Source organism: Parus major, chromosome 3, assembly GCF_001522545.3.
Source record: "Parus major isolate Abel chromosome 3, Parus_major1.1, whole genome shotgun sequence".
Taxonomy (NCBI): domain Eukaryota; kingdom Metazoa; phylum Chordata; class Aves; order Passeriformes; family Paridae; genus Parus; species Parus major.
The window spans coordinates 30932548-30943902 of NC_031770.1; the positions used below are offsets into that span (position 1 = coordinate 30932548).

General features: G+C 49.0%; 1 protein-coding gene across 2 annotated transcripts in view; it reads right to left on the bottom strand.

Moving 5' to 3' along the window:
• Positions 1–11324, bottom strand: part of TMEM63B (transmembrane protein 63B) — a 48638-nt gene extending 37314 nt beyond the window's left edge. For both annotated transcript variants that reach the window (XM_033512594.1, XM_015621742.3), the window contains exon 1: positions 11180–11324. The gene's annotated coding sequence lies outside the window, so the exon portion shown is untranslated. The remainder of the gene's footprint in view (positions 1–11179) is intronic.
• Positions 11325–11355: the final 31 nt, after the last annotated feature.

Below are 11355 nucleotides of genomic sequence, written 5' to 3' on the forward strand. Positions count from 1 at the left end.
CTATAAACCATTCACTCAGCTTACCCTTGTATATAATCCCTTCAGCATGGCTCAACAGGGGTGCAGATTTCTGCACTCCATGCACTGCCAGAGGTGAAGGCAACAGCAACTTTGCCTATCCCTAGGATGATCCTTTGCCCCCTTCATCCTGTGTCACTCCTGTACCCACTGTTGGGTCCCCATTTTATGGTCATGCACATCTTCCTACATGTCCAAGTAGCAGCTACTGGCCATCCTCACCCCTGCCCACGCACTCCTCCCAGCACAGATTCACCCACCCCCAGCACTGACTCACTCCCTGCTGCTCCCAACCATGCATCCAGCCTGCCTCTGGCATCCCCACTACACCAAGACACAGGCTGAGGTGCCAATATTCTGCTTTAGAGAGCAGCAGTGAAGCAGCATGGACCCACAGCACAGGAGAACCTGGCTGTGCTCTGCATCCCACCTGAACAGCTGCGTGACTGTAGGCATGCTGCTGCTATATCCCATGCCTCTGTTCATCAGAATCACATACAACTCCTCCCAGGGAGATAACACAGCTGATTTCCAGCCACTGGAAAGACAACTCACTTTCCAGATGATACATACTAGCAGCACACAAGTACTTGTTGCTGCCTCCACTCTCACCTACAGTCAGCTGAAATCCCTGTTGAGTTAGTAGGAGTGAAGGGTATGTCTTGCAGTGATGGACCTCTTTCCTGGACCTTAACCATTGTTAAGGTCCAGAAAAGCACCAGGGAGTTGTCACTGCCCTGCTGTTCCCTATTCTGCTGTGGCTTGTAAATTTATCCCCCTCCTGGATGCACAACACCTGTGTTGGAACTAGCCACAGGATTAAAACCAAAGATGTTTTTGGATGGTTTTCTAGCTGCTTGACAGAGTAACTACAAGAGCAAAAGCTTCACACTGCCCCTGTCAGCTTGGTCAGCTCCAACCAGACAGAGATGCCCAGGTGGGCAGCAGTGCACCTGATGAAGTTTTGCCACTGCTAGTTTAATTTTCCAACCTAGGTCAGTGCTCAGGCTCTCCAGGACCAGGTATGCCCCCTACCCAACACAAAAAATGAGAAAGGGAGTAAAACATTCCCCATCCATCTCTCGTATGTGTCATGGGACTCCATGCCAGCCCCTGCACAGCCTCTCCTGCCTGCAGGCAGCATCCACCTTTCAGTGGAGCAAGGCTGCTCTGCTCAGTGCCCTCAGCTGCTGCCCCCCACCCATGGGCTCTTCATTATACACCTCATGCAGCTATTATGTGTCTCCTCCTGCTATCTGCCACCTGTCTCCACTGCCACATTTTCTCCTTTACTTCTCCCCTACCTGGAGAGGCAGGGTACAAGTTTATGTTAGGGCAAGGCCAGCCCCTGACCCTGTGGGGGATGTCAACAGAGATGCCTGACCATTTTTCTTTTCCCCTGGCATTTACAGTCACCAGATTAGGAGAGTGGAAACCACATCTTGACTATTTCGTCTGGTATTTGCTTTGGTACTACAGTATGCGAAGGAACGGGAAGGTTCCTCCCCTGCACTGCAGGCAGCAACATGTATCAGCAGGTCTTCCACCTGGACTTCTTGCCTACTCACTTACCAAGTGATACGACAGCTGTTCATGCCCCACCACCTCCAACACACATACTTTAGGAAGTACAGGCAGATAAAAAAACCCAACAAAACAACCCAAGAAACAAAATTTCCAACACCAAATCACTGCTCTCCAACTATATTTGAGTCTCAAACCCTCCTTGATCCTGAAATCCCCTTGCCACAAGACCCCTGCAGGCAAAAAGGGTATGAAAATATTCACCTATCTATGTGGGAAGGCAGGAATAATAAGGCAGCCAAGCTCTGGTGCTGGGATAGGAGGAGAGGGTGTTGGCCCAGAGCTCTTGGAGACTCCAGAGCAAGCTCAGAAAGGAGAAGTTATGGAATGGGCAGGTTTCACAATCAGAAATGTTCGTTGCAAGTCAAAGGATGCTCTGAAATGCTGGAATGGGCTTGGAGGCAATTAGAGGATTACCGGGATGACTGATAGGATGGAAACAACCAGAAAGAAAAGAGGGCAACAGAGGGAAGAGCAGGTGGGCATCTTCGCCCCAGGCCAGACAGGCTCACCACCTTGCAGTAGTTTTTCAGGACCAGGCTGGGAGTTTCCAGCCTACACACCTATTCAGCCAGAACATGCAGCTTGGAAGAATTAGAATCTACTTTCACTGAACGGGTTTAAAAATTCCTTTTCTTCTTTCAAGAAATGCAGTGCAAACAAAACAGAACAGAATGTATGTGCTGCCGTTCAAATAGCAAAGCCACCTATGCCTACACTGTCCAAAGTCTGCTTTGTTCTCTATTTACCAGACAGAAACTTCCACTCACCCCCATGTATTCTAAAAGAGGCTGAACAAAACTGCCCACCTCCCCTACTTAGATTGCCCCATCTCTTCTCTTCCCAGATTTGCATGCTGCATCTAAAGATTCTATTTGATCTTTCACATCCAGCCACCCTCAGAGACATCTGCAAGCACAGCTGTGTCAGACCCAGAGGCAAAGACCCAAGCAATCAACATGTCTCCACAGGCATAAGTCTGCTGATGGAGGTGCAGTTATACTGGCAAAACTGCTTCTCAGTGTTTTAAGGTGGTGGAATAAAACCAGACTATAGAAGCAAGAGTGTTTTTTTCTAAAATAATGTATTGGCAGAGCAATCAAAACAGGCAATCCTACACATCAAGTGTGCCAGAAGCTGCAGGTGTTTTGGAGGAGACAACTACCACACCCCAGAGACATGGCCCAGACCATGCTCATATACTGCCACCATACCATTGTCTTAAACCTTTGATTTGTAAAGGTGTGTCCCTCACTCCATATCCACCAGAGGAAAGCTGAGCTATGGCTCCTACTCCACAAGACTACTGGAACAACTTTGGCTGTTCCATCCTGTAGCACTCAATTCCCCAGATGAAAACACAAAGGTTTACTGGCATTACTCCCTACAAAGCAGAGCTCTGCTCTCATCAAATAGAACAAAGCTTTAAAGAAAACAAAATAAAGAAGTGAAATGCTGGGGGTTTTCTCCCCTTTTTGCTTAAAGCACATCAAAGCATTTGTCTTCCCTGACTTGAAACCATAGCCAGGAGCTATCTACTAGCTTTGAAATTCCCCTCCTACCACAGGCCATAATAAAACATGAAAACAGAGAGCATGAGATTCCAGGAGCACTATGCAGCAGAGATTTACAAAGGCTACATCCTGTCAGGCACACTGGATCATTTTTATTTTTAACAGCATTACAGCGTTAGTGGGTGAAAGGGAAATTGTGGATGTAGCAAGATTTTAGTGAGCCATCTGCTGCAGTATCTCAGTTAGTCTCCCTTTCAAGGTTTGTTCACTGGACTAAAGAAGAAACATCATCTCACGGACTGAAAACAGGCATAATGACCCTAAATAAACCAGTAGCTCAAAGTGACAAAGCACTGATTTCATGAATCATTTTCACCAGCTAGAGTGCTGAGCTTGGAGAGGTATTAGGTACTGACTACTCCCAAGCACCTGTTTGGCAAAGTAGGTGGGCACCACAGGGGAATGTATGCTATAAATCAGTCAGACCCAGATGACAGGATGGGACAAAGAGGCAGGGAACAATTCCAGAGGCACATGCACAAATGATGGGAGTAGATTTGTCAGGGCATCACCCTATGTAAGCAGAAGCCAGGTGAATGCTTTGATTTACTGGAGCTGTCTCCTCATAAGGTAGAGGAGTCTCAACAAAAGGAGCAACAGGCAAAGGCAATAAGAAATTCAGAGAACAGAGGTGCACTGAAAATAACAGGCACAGACCTCCACACATGTACAAGAGGAGAAGACAGAGCTGGCTGCACAGCTCTGAAGGTGACTGCAGTCCCAGCATCTCACCACAGTTTTTTTGCCACTCTTCATAGCTTGATATTTCTACTCTACCAAGCTTATGATGCACAAGTCATATGTTATGCTTATGCAGGATAACCAAGCCTCACCTTAGATTTTCCTTCATTTGATAAGAAGATTTATCTCCTTATGTTTCTCACCAGAAATCTATCTCTTCAGGCCTCAGACCAACACTGTAATTTTTCTCCATTCTTTTCAATTTTTCAGCAGCCTTTTCTGAGCACCAACACTGGATTTAGACAGCATATTTTAGTACTAATCTCCCCAGCATCATCTACTGCAGTAGAATCTCAGGGCTACCTCCATTGCTGCCTTTCCAAGTCTAAAGGTTTCATACAACTGCCAGGCTTGAAGGGGTCTTAATCATCCGTCAAGACTCTTTACTTGAGGCACAGCCAGTCGCAAGTCATCCAGATCCATAGACTTTTAGGTAATTTCTTCCAAAACTAACATATACACCACAACTCTCCAAAAAGCCCTTCAAGACAGCCTTCATTTCTGCTTCGCTATTCCAACTGATATTACAGGAAACCATAAAGTCTGAACATTCTAATTACAGTGACTTCCTACCCTGTCTTCATCACAACTACAGTCTTCTAAAAACGTACATTGCTGTACATTCTTAACGACCATGAAGTTCCCTCCTCCACCTTTTCTTACTCAGGCTACACAGCCCTTCTCACAGTTCTTCTCATCCTTCCTCCCACACCATATTTCTAAATACCTTAATTTCTATTGCTTTGCTGGATAGTCTCTTGTTTGCGCACATCCTTCTCCAAGACTTGCATCTGAGCCTGGCCCTTCAACAACACCTCATCTCTGCTCAGGAGAGCACTAATTGTTTCCTGCACCTTAGAGGTGTCATTCTGTACACAACCTGGCTGTACACAAGGCTCTCCTTGTGTTTTTCTGCTCCCTAGAAGAACACCAATCCTTAATCCCCAAATTCTGGCAATACCACTATCTTCCCCTGCCTGCCTACCTAGTGTCTCTTTATCAGATAGAAACTCTTTTGAATACAGCTTTCCCATTAGCTGAGGGTCCACATGGGGCATATCTCCTACCCCTCCCTCATTTGTTTACAAGGCTTACACTTGGGTCATTGACACAGGCTGACTTAAGTCAAGATCTATTACATCCATTACCCCTGCTCAGCTAAGAGGCAGGTCATCCTCTAAGGCAGGGGTGTTGACCAACTTTGATGCACTACGTTCCAGACAAATGTATGCTGGTGATTTTTAACTGGCATATTCTCCCACTTCCCTAACAGAATAAACACTAACTGTTTATTCTAGCTTATTAAGACAGGCTGGATGTAGTCCCATTCTTTTCCCCTGTATTTCAAGAGATCAAACCTTGACTGTCCCTTCACCAGATGTTTTCTCTGGTGGCTGCTCACCATGCAAAAGCTGCCTTAGTCTGGAAGTACTTTCAGGAAAATTTCATAAGGCTTTGCCCATATGACCACATCTAATTTACCTAAATAGTCTTGTCACCTGTTCTGATTTGTGCTTGGTTTTGCTTTTTAAAATTAACTCATCACCCCGATCTTCTTCACAATGTGAAGACAGAGCTCTTACTGTCTCATTTTATTTGTTCCTCTTTTCCATGCCTGTAGGAGCTAAGTCCTTCTATCCAAGAGCTGCATCAGCTCCTTCTGCCCTAGCTGGGAGTTCATACCAAGTTTCACATCCACTGCAAACCCAGTTCCTTCCTCCCAGATTTAAAACTTTATGACTAATGCCAACTAAAGCTGCCTTTTCTGTGTTGTGAGTAACAGTGAGTCCTTGGGCAGCAACTGCAGCTCAGTGGACACACAACAATAATTAATTTCCAGGTCTATGCCTCAAGCATGGAGTTAGAATCCAGGAAAACCAAGTTACCCACTTGTGTATGCAGACATCCTCAAGATGTCAGCTTTACCAGCATCACCTGAGAGCCTCCAAAACTCAATGGCTTCACATAAAGGGAGTGTAAGCCATAAGCACAGGGAGATGAAGGACAAATCCCTTTTAAGATCTTCCTTGGGACCCAAAGGCACTAAATTTTTGTCTCAAGAGCACAAGTATCCTGAGGCCATCTTCAGAGACCCTCCCAGTCTGTACCATTGCCCGGTGCACTCTGCCCTCCAGCAGAAAACATCAGATGTGATAATTACTTCAAGCAGAAGACAAGGCCTGTTGCCATCTGAGTTTCCTCTAAGTAAAAGATCATGCCAAGTTTCTCTCTGACTTTGAAGGTACATGAAACAAAGTCTACTAAAGGGCACCGATTATCTGGCTAAAGCAGGGCCAGGCCAGCACACAACTCTCCTACCAAATGTACTCTTGTGCAAAATCGCACTTGTAAGAATGGCACTCTCCTCTGACCCATGTCAGCAACACATCAGGAGACAGGTGGATGATTTAAGGGAGCCCATCAGAACAGTTCTTCCATGCAGGTCAACAGAAGAAAGCACAACACCTCCCCAGAGGCAACACCATGCGGCAACAGAGCCAGAGGTCACATCACTGGTGGCAGCTAGCTGTATGCAGAATGATGCTCTGCACTAAGCTGGGAACAGAGACCGATGCTCTGCACTAAGCTGGGAACAGAGACCTACACAGAAACCTGCGAGAGCATTGCTTGGGAAGGGGATGTCAAGGCAAACATCTTCTCTGCACAAAATATTACAGGGGTGCAGAGGCAATGAGCACACCGAAGGAAGGGATATGGGTAGCTCTGGGGGCATACAGTCCTTCCAGGGAGTGAGGGAACAGACACACACAGGAAAGGTCTGCAGCAGTCACTGTTCCAGACAGAGAAAGGAAGGGAGGTTTTTTTCAGCTTGCTGCTCAGAGGTAGAATGGCTGTGATGGTTCAGAAAAGCAATAGCAAAACACAATGAAAACAGGCAGCATGAATCCTGCCTGAGACTGCTTTCTCCTGTGCTGATGCAATGTGTTGCTTTTCTAATGCACAGTTCTTCAAGAGATCCAGCCCCCTCTTTAATGCAACAGCACAAACAGCCAACAGAAACAGGAATATTCAAAACCTTGTTTTAAGCCAGACCTGTACTACCAACAGCCAATTTCTCTGGGGAAAAACAGCATGCATAAAAGAAGAGCTCTCTCTCATCCCAGCACAATAATCATGTGGGCAGAGGCTGTTGGCATGAACAGTTAGACCAAAGCACATAAAGAACTGGAGACTTTGCTCAGATTTAGTGGGCTATGCCATCAGGAAGCCTATCTTGCCCATATAAACTGTGTAGCCAATCCAAGAGGTTGGCCTGACAAAAGCACTGGGATACTGGGAAACTGTTTCCATTCCCCAATCTGGCTTTAAGAAGGAGTAAAGGAAGAGAGGTGAAAACACAAGGGAGAGAATGACAGGCAGGCAATTTCAACGTGCAAGAGCCATGGGGAGAACAGAAGCCTTTCCAGGACTGTTTAGCAATCGTGCAAGGAATAGGTAGCATGCAAACATAACCCTGTAAAAATGGCAGGGAGCACTGTGCAGAGAAACACTGTGGAAAGGGTTCTGAATCTCCCATAGCAAGCCAGCCTCAGGCTTCCTGCAGCTAATCTGTATTTGAAGTAGAGGGCAGACACTCAGCTCCATGCTGGAAGGACATGAAGTGAGAAGGCAGTGCCAACCACAGGCCTGCAGGCTCAGAGAAAAGCCATTTTATACTGCAAGCCTTTGCTCCACAAGCTTGGCAGTGACTTCATAAATCTCACCCTCACTCTGTACGCAGAATGTGTACATACGTATGTAAGTCTTTCTCATTCCTTGATCTTTATTTTTCATCTTTCAATCAACTTTCTAGGAAATGCATCAGGCCTGTCCCCCACCTCACTACCCTAGACAAGCCAGAATGCTTCTGACAGACGAAGGCTGCAGGCAGATAGGTGCCTCCCTGCAAAGGCTGTGCTCAAGGCAGGTCCTGCACACATCAACTTGCCCTATGGATAGGAAAGTGTGGAGTCCTTCCCAGCAAGCGTCTGAGCTGTACATGGCACAGGAAAGAGGTTGAGGACTGCAGTTCCAGGCAGCAGGCACTCCCACAACAAACACAGAGCTACCTTCAGACAGGCCACCTGCCCCATGGTGCAGTCCACTGAAGCTAGAGAATCAAGCCCAGCAACACAGTTGCTAAGATCAAAGTGGCAGAGGGACGCAGGGACCCCCACCTCTTTCCCTTTCTGGAAACCTGCATTTCAGCTTCCAGCTCCACCTGCAAGCAAGCTTGAAACTCCCCAGGTTCATTTCCAGAGCCAGGAGGAAGAACAGACAGCTGTACTGAGATCAGACATAGCAAAACCTTCCTCTGACTCATTCAGTATCCCAGAGGCCACAGCCCATTCAAGGCTCTGCCATTCCCTGTCTCTGCTCCCCAACACCTCCTGAGCCATCAAGAAACACCTGAGACCCTGCAGAGCCAGTTCAGGCAGTAGGAAATCTGCCCCTTTGCTTTGAGGCTCCAAGCAGGGCCTCTACCTCCTTGTGATGAGAGCCAGTATGGAGAACAGGCAGCAGGCTGGCACACTGGCCATTTGCTGCAGGAGCTGCTGGATGATTTGGGGGGGCGGGGTTTGTGCATATTCAGGACTTGATACTGTTGGCTACGCAGCAAGCTCTCAGTGGCAGGAGGAGGCAGGGAAGGAGCAGCCTAGGGGACTGTCACTAAGAATTGCTTGGTTCCCACCCTATGGAATGCAGCTGCTAGACTGAAAAAGCCTTTATGGCCCTGTCATTCAAGGACATGAAGACAAACTCCATTTTCCAAACATTCCCATCATCTTGTCTCATCTGTATACCTGAAAAAGCCCCGGGGAAGATCCAGTCCCAGCCTCCAGGAAGCCTTATCATCTGTGCCCATCCCTACCCACGGTAGAACTCTCAGATGCTTTGATATGCAAATCAGCCACAGGATCCATAACCAGCGCTGTCTGCAATTAACAGCGCACACGGAGTATCCTACACCCAGGGCCTCCTCCCTCCCCAAGAACCACACGGCTGCGCAGGCTTCATATCAGATGATACAGGTCCCAACTGTCTTCGGTGGGAGCAGGAAGTGCTGCCTGCAGTCCTTGGATTTTCAGCACACGGCCTCACCCTGGCCACCAGGATGGAGATGGGGCACTTACAGAAAGGATGCAGGCTGAGGTAGCACCTCGGTGTGGATGGGCAGATGACAGACGAGTTGCCGGCAGGATGCTGTGGGGCTCCCAGTGACAGGAGGCTCACACAAAGTCTAATTAGCAACAGAGAAAAAACAGGACCTGGGCACTGCCAGCTCTCAGTACATTTACTGCAAACCTCAGGCTACCTGGGATTTTCTAGAAGTTGTAGTTCCCAGAATGAAGAGATGTTGTGAAGATTTTTTTTTTCCACGTAAACAATATAAAAACCCCTCCAAACAAGTTCCTAGCCCACTTTATTACTACGGAAAGCTGAAAAATATAACCAAGGATATTTTAAGCCCAGAAAGAAAAAAAAATGAAACCCCTATGCAAACTAAAAGCAAATCACATTCAGGATTTTTCTTTTCTTGCCTCAACTCATGGCTTCAGAACAGTTCAGGACAGTTGCACTGCACTCTGGTCAAATGGCAAGAAAATGGAGCATTGCACAGCCTCGTGGCAATGTCTTCTTGACATGAAAACTGACTCCCTCAGAAAATACAGTAGCTTCAGTTCCTTCCAAGGTTACCAAAGACAGGAACAGACAAAAATAGGGCAAACTTAGTGCAACAAAACATACTTATGAGTCAAACCAGAGCCTCTTCCCAACCCCCTCAAAGGCATCTTCTTTCATGTTTATTTTGCTGTTATGGTATCCAGGTGAAGACTGCAGAATGGACGTCTCTCCCCATAAAGATAGCGTATTCCTACTACTAAAAGGCTCAAGATGAAAAAGGCCTTCCGTAGATACCAGCTAATTGCAGTCATTAGAAGTAATGCTTTGCTATTTCTGGTTGAATGGAGTCCTCCTGGAGTCAGTTACAAGCTGAGTGGTCAGCTTTGCGCTCTCTCAGAAGCATTAAGAGTAATAAAAGCTATTAAGGACTGTACAGTGAGATTGTTTGGAGGGGAGGGGTAACGGTCCCTGCCAAGGACTTGCAAACGTTCTGTCCCACACTCAGATGGGGCATCGGCAGCACCACCCAAAAGGCACCTGAGCCTTACAACCCTTCAGTAAGTAGCTTTCTGACCGCTGCTAATCGGATGTTCCTGCCCCACAGCCCCATGGCCTTCCGTGTGTCCTTGCCCCAGAGAAGGACACCACGGAGCAGGACATTTTCACAGTAACAGACAAACCCAGGAGAGAGGGGACTCCTTTCGGATTATGCACAACTAAATTAGCCCACTCTAAGAACACACTGATAGGCTTTTTGTTTCTAACTTCTGCTATCGAGAGGAGAAAGAGAGGGAGGTGCCCAGAACCTCAAATTGCCAAAACACCTGCTCTCCATCCAGCTGAGAGCTACCAAACCTGCTGAGAACCCCAGGCTGACTGCAGACACATTGCAGATTTTTGGCGTGATGCCCCTCTCCAGCAGGTAGCTACATAAAAGGTGCACTCTACGGCAGGAGGAACATGGTTTGCTGATGTGGAGGAGCTGGTGAAGAGCAAAAAGGGATTGCTTGGCTATCTGGCCACGGACATGAGCCATATCCAATAGCCCTCTGTCAAGTACTACAGGGGAGGAGAAGCAGAAGAGGACCAGAAACCTGCTCGCTACTCCCACCACCCTTAGAACATCCCTCCTGCCTCGCTGCTGCTCTCCTTCGCAGCGGTGCCTGCAGGATCGGCGGGGGGCGGGCAGACGCCTCTCCGAGCCCGAACACGCACAAAAGCACCGACCGCAGAAGAGACGGGCGCCCCGCGGGCAGGGGTCCAGCGACCCCCGAGGTGCACAAAAGCAACAACAGCCGAGTCGAGGGACGGCAAATGACAGGCGCTCAGAGGACAGAAGGAAACCCTGCGCGGCCTTGGGGCGGCGGGCAGCCCTCCGCGCTCCACGGGCGCCGCGCCGGGCGCGACCCGCGCCCCGCTTCGCCCCAAGATGGCAGCAGCGCCCCCAGCCCCGGCCGCCCCCACCGCGGGCTCAGCGCAACGGCCGCGCGCCCGGCCCGGCCCGGCCCGCCCTCAGCACGGCCTGAAGCGCCACCGCAGACCCCTCCCCATTCCCGCCGGCAAAATCCCTCCGGGCCTAGAGGAGACGCGGCCGCCGCGCCCCAGCTCCCGCCCGCTCACGGGCGGCTCCTTACCCCGTGTCAAGCGCGGACGGGCTCCCCCCGGACCGGGCCAGGCCAGACGCTGTAGTACCGCGCTGCTCTCCGCCGCCCTCGGCAGCGAACGGCGACCGCTGGGCTCGGCTGAGTTCGGCTCGGTTCGGCTGCGCTCGCCAGGGGCGGGGCCCCGGTGGTGGGCGGGGCGCGCAGCC